This window comes from Tasmannia lanceolata, unplaced genomic scaffold (genome assembly GCF_043159265.1).
Source record: "Tasmannia lanceolata isolate RefF3 unplaced genomic scaffold, GAP_Taslan_0.1 ptg000008l, whole genome shotgun sequence".
Lineage (NCBI taxonomy): Eukaryota > Viridiplantae > Streptophyta > Magnoliopsida > Canellales > Winteraceae > Tasmannia > Tasmannia lanceolata.
The window spans coordinates 68,863,561-68,869,497 of NW_027518685.1; the positions used below are offsets into that span (position 1 = coordinate 68,863,561).

Below are 5,937 nucleotides of genomic sequence, written 5' to 3' on the forward strand. Positions count from 1 at the left end.
GACGGATCAGTGGTCGTGGTGAGGTGTCTGAAACTAAAGCAAAGGCATGCTCTTAAAATCTTAAAACAACATATGGAAGTAATTTCAAAGCCCAGACATCGCCATTTGGTCAGCATTCTTGGACACTGCTTTGTCCCTTATGAGGAATCCCCTAATGCCACTGATACCATCTTTCTTGTCTTCGAATACATTTCAAATGGGACACTGAGGAGTCATCTTACTGGTAAGGGGAATAACCATTATCCTATGGCTTTTCAACCATTAATATCTGAAATATCATAAGATTTCAATTCTTATAATTTATTTGGCAGAACGGCGAAAGCAAGAGATGCTGAAATGGCCACAAAGATTAGCTGCTGCTACGGGAATTGCGAGAGGAATCCAATTCTTGCATACAAGAATTGTGTCTGGTGTTTTAAGAAATAATTTTAATATAAAGAATATTTTGTTGGATGAAAATCTCACAGCCAAAATTAGTGATTATAAGCTTCCAAGACCATTTATCAATAAGATCACTAAGGTCAGCTCCACTTAGAGTGAATAGTTCAGTTTTTATTTTTTGTTAATATGAAGTATCCACATTTACTTAATACACCCCTAATTTTATTGATCTTTTTTTTTGTTTGAACCAAAAGGTCTCAATTTCAGCTAATTTTCATCTTTAATAATGTAGGTAGGTTCTGAAAGCCCTTTCAATGGAGCAGAATTTGGCGATCTTGACAGGTAAACAACCACCTTTTTTGATATAATGCTTATAGCTGGAGTGTGTCTTATATAAAACCCAAATCAAAATTAAGTGTAGTTTGATCGTCGTCGACCTAAAAGGCATTTATATTTCTTACATGTGGGAGTGTATATAGTGATGACCACCAAGCATGTTACGGTGAATTCAGTATGAATTGGTTTTTACTTTCTTTATCTGCAGTACTGGACATGGTGATAAAGAAGATGTTTATCAGCTGGGAGTTATTCTACTAGACATTATTACAGGAAATCCCATCACATCTCAGACAGAATTGGATGTCTTGAAACTTAAGGTAAACAACCCATTCCTCCATTTTACTATTAATGCATTTAGAGAGAGAAATTGAAATGTTTTTTTAAAACTATTTCTAAGCTATTAATCAGCTATTTCTAAAACATATTTCTAGTTTTTCAAAAACATGGAAATCTCTTCAGAAAATATCCAAGTGTTTGGATTATTCAAAAAAAAAAAAAAAACTCCTTCAATAACTGGAGAAAGAAGGTTTTGGTAGTATGTTAACGAAATGAATTCCTTGTATTAGGAAATTTTGAACCCATGATTGCGAGTTGTGACACGCCATTAGACATCAAGATTGAATCATGAATAGATTTTTAGTTCATAATAGTATGTTGAAATTTTAGTAATTTTTTTAAAGTTTATGTATGTTTTTTGTGGTTCACAGCTAGAGAGAGGCCTAGCAGAAGGCCCGGAAAAACTGAGGGGGGAAACTGATCCTTCCATTAGAGGTACTTTTGCCTATGAGTCCTTAAAAACTGCAGTTGAGATCACCATAAGCTGTCTATCTGAAGATATTGGTCAGCGTCCATCGATAGAAGATGTTCTCTGGAACTTGCAGTACTCAGCTCAAGTTCAAGATGGATAGGCGACCAGCGAGAACCTCAGTACACATTCATAGAGATTAATGTATCCTTCATTTTGTATTTATTTTATCACTTGGTGGTATTTCAAAAATTCGGATCATCGTACTTGTTTGTATATTTCTACCCATCCTATTCTCCTATGGTTCTTTCTATTTTTTATGACAGTGACTGATAATGAAGGGAAGATATGTTAAATGAGCAGGGGGAATAAGATGTCTTATAAAACTAGAAAATCCCGAAATAATCCCGAGATTTTAAGAAATATCACGATATTTTCATTTTTATAATTCACTGTGAAAATAACATGATAATTTAATGATATTTTTTATTTTATACTTTTTTCTTAAATTATACATTTTTATTTAGCCTACTGATGATATTTGTTAGAAAATTAATCAACCTTAAGCGGAAATAGATCGTTACCTCTGCTACGATTATCAAATTGAAGGTGCAGATGATGCACAGTATCTGAACGTTGAATACTCTCCTTGAAGAACTTAGTTTTGATGTGGCCTTTAGATCTATCCAAAGCCTTATGCTTAAATCAATGTGAATCCCAAGTAGGGCAACCACGAAACAGGGGGGTGGAAATTGGTTGGCTATTAAAATTTTAAGCTCTTTAAACTTTGATCTTTAATCCTAATCCTTTTGCTTATTAATCTTTAGTTCAGTGGTTAGCCAAGTAGAATGAAAATATAAACACGATAAGCATAACTAAGAGAAGAAAAGAAGATAAGGGAAAGAGAAATGTACACCAATAATTTATAGTGGTTCGGCCTTGAAACCATGGCATACTCCACTCTTCTCAAGTTTTGCTCCTTGAGGAAATCTACTATTGCTATTCTCCCTAGTAGGCCGTATGTGAGCCCATATAAGCTTGAAGATTCAAGGGGTTTAATATTGGTGCCCTTCCACCTTTACAATGAAAATGAATGAAGAAGAAAAAGATCTTGCTTTGCCTCATTTTAGGGGCTGATTGCGCGATGAAGAATGAAGAAGAAATCTCTCACAATATAATACAAGTAGAGCATAATCCAATCTCTCAAAGGTTTTAGCCAAATCAAGACACAAGAGATGGAGAGAGTGGTTTTAAATCCAAAATAAAACACAATATCTTGTGATATTCATCTCATGATCAAGGGGTCAAAGACATAAACACATATTATTAAGATATAATGCACGATTGGTGTGCCTTTGAAACGTTGGATATTTTTAAAATATTTTATTTTTTAAAATAGAAAAATGAGATTTTTCAATGAGAAATTTGAAAGAGACATTTCTCTGTGTGAAATGATGTTTCCAACTAGAAGACACTTTAGGTTGTGAAAAAATATTGTTTTAAAATGAAAGGGTGCTTTTCATTTGACGTGGTGCCTTCATATCCTTTTTATTTTCTATTAACAAAAAAAAAAAGGCTTGCAGTTTCAATTTTAAGATAACTTTCTCCCCTTTAACTCTGCTCTTTTCCTATATGTAAGGGCATACTTGTCCGGAATTCGGGGTGTAGACCTTGTTCTTGGCGTATGCATTATTTTTGTAGGGAATTTAACTGGGTAGAACTCGCCCCTAAAAGCTAGTTGTTAGAAGGAGGGTGCCCATTCCCTTATAACCCATCCCCATCCATCTTACTTAACCGATGTGGGACTATTTTGCTTTTGCGTGGAACCCCAACAATCTCCCCCTCCACGCGGAAGCAAGGTGGACAATCTCGCCCCTCCACGTGGTGGCAACGTGGGAACCACAACATACTACACCGGGGTTTCGGAGATCTTCCCCGAGGGACATTCCCGCCCTCGGAGGCAAACCGGGGTTTCCGAGGTCTTCTCCAAGGGACATTCCCGCCCTCGGAAGCAAACCATCTGTAGGGAATTTAACCTGGTAGAACTCGCCCCTAAAAGCTAGCTGTTAGAAGGAGGGTGCCCATTCCCTTATAATCCATCTCCATCCATCTTACTTAACCGATGTGGGACTACTTTGCTTTTGCGTGGAACCTCAACAATTTTTGTGGGACTTATTTCTGTGTAGCCACGTTCATAAGTGGAGAAAAAGAAACTGTAAGAGAAAGCTTCGTTGTGCCTTGCCTATCTCTCTTTCTCTCCTATTATGATTCTTTGTTCTAAAGAGTCACTTTGTTCATCCACCGTTACAATTTGTCACAACATGAAATGTTCGATTTAGATCAACCTAAGTTGACATCCACTATGTCCTAGTGGGGCATGCCCCATTGTCACACAATGAGGTGTGCGCAAATGAAACATATTGACAATACAATTACTCTACTCTACCGCGAATTGAGTATTGGTTTGGTGGCATATTTCTTACTCGGTTTTCTTCCATTTTTTTTTCCTTCCTTTTGTTTCCTTTAAAAATCAAACAAAGTTTGGAAATGCCTTCTTTCTTGGCTCTTCACGGCTTATCACCGTGGACCCTTGATCCTTGCTTCCTTGGCTCTTCATGGCTTACTACCATGGACCCTTGATTCCTTCCTTCTTGGCTCTTCACGGCTTATCACCGTGGACCCTTGATCCTTGCTTCCTTGGCTCTTCATGGCTTATTACCATGGACCCTTGATTCTTTCTTTCTTGGCTCTTCACGGCTCATCACCGTGGACCCTTGATCCTTGCTTCCTTGGCTCTTCATGGCTTATTACCATGGACCCTTGATTCTTTCTTTCTTGGCTCTTCACGGCTCATCACCGTGGACCCTTGATCCTTGCTTCCTTGGCTCTTCATGGCTTATTACCATGGACCCTTGATTCCTTCTTTCTTGGCTCTTCACGGCTTATTACCGTAGACCCTTGATTCCTTCTTTCTTGGCTCTTCACGGTTTATCACCGTGGACCCTTGATTCCCGCTTTCAAGGCTCTTCGTGGCTTATCACCATGGACCCTTAATCAAAATTGTCATTCAACTGTTGTTCTTTCTTGTCTAGTTTGGTAAAAAGTTGGACCGCAACTCTATCTTGTTATTTTTGTTGTTCGTAATGAAAGCCTGGGTCATGTTTTACATGATTCGTTGTTCTGCAGTATACCGCCGCCACCCACGTGTGGATTTAGGTATGCCTGCGTTTGTTTCTTTGGTATGTTACTATGTTATGTCTGGTGAGAGTTTCTCTTATGTTTTGATTGCCGAGTTATGTGTCCCGCCTTTTACCAAATTACTCATAAGTCATGTTGAGTGTTGAATTTCAAAACCAAAATCCATTTTACCCTTGTAAGTACTGTTTTAAAACCAGAAAACCCAAAAATTTGTTTTGCTTTATTTTTCGGGTCGATCAAAATGTGTCGTCTGTTCAGCTTTGCCATTCGCGTGTTACACACGCTCTGCCAAAGAGGGGCATCTGTAGACACCCCATTTTGACCTGACCCAAAATTCTCCAAAAATTGAATATGTGGGACCCATTTGTGTGGGGCCCGCTGATGTGGGGTCCGCTGATGTGGGACCCGCTGATGTGGGACCCGCTTGTATTCAAAGACAGAATAAGGAATGTCATCATTTTCTTTGTTTTTTTAAAGTGGGCAGTAATGATTTTTGTTTTCTTTCGGCATCCGATGCCATGTGATGTGATGATTGTTTTTGATTTTTTTTTTACAAAAAATGAGAAAATGGGGAAGAAATGGGGGGGACATGAGGGGGACAAAAAACTCTCATTCTTCTCCCCCTCATGATGACTCATGATGAGTCTCCCTCTATCTCTCGCACAGAGGGACGAGTGGAAAAAAAAAGGAGAAGAAAGAAACCAGAGAGAAAAAGAAAAAACCAGGGAGAAAAAGAAAACCAGAGAGAAAAAAAAAAAGAAAGGAGAGGAGGAGAACAGCAGAAGAAAAAAAGACAAAAAAAAAAGGAAAAAAAAAGGAAAAAATCTGTGAGAGAGAGAGAGAGAGGATCTGAGAGTATTCACCTCCGATCATCTTCTCCGACGATTTCGTCGGAGCTCCATCCATTTCCAACCGGTCTCTTCACTTCACCACCGGTTAGCCATCGCACTCTTCCATCCCCTATCTTCTTCCATTTTTTTCGATCTTCTCTAGCTATTTCTCCGATCAATCCAATCGGATTCCGGTCAATCACCGTTTCAGGTAAGGGTTTTACTTATATTTTTCTCATTTCTTCTTGCAAATTCATCATGGAGTGCTGCTGTAATTCTTGATGATAGGAAGAGTCTGTTACTTTGATTATTTTGGTTTTGAATAGGTCTGCTAGTTTTCATTTCTTTTGTTCTAGTTGATTTGTCACGGCATATTGTGTGGGGCCCGCTTGTGTGGGACCCGCTGGCGTGGGGCCCGCTGATGTGGGACCCGTTTGTGTGGGA

At 38.6% G+C, this 5,937-nt stretch overlaps 1 long non-coding RNA gene across 1 annotated transcript; it reads left to right on the forward strand.

Moving 5' to 3' along the window:
- Window positions 1–526: 526 nt before the first annotated feature.
- On the forward strand, window positions 527–1,659 carry LOC143883790 (uncharacterized). The gene is made up of 3 exons (XR_013252539.1): window positions 527–723; window positions 926–1,037; window positions 1,428–1,659. It is a non-coding gene; the product is annotated as an uncharacterized LOC143883790 (long non-coding RNA).
- Window positions 1,660–5,937: the final 4,278 nt, after the last annotated feature.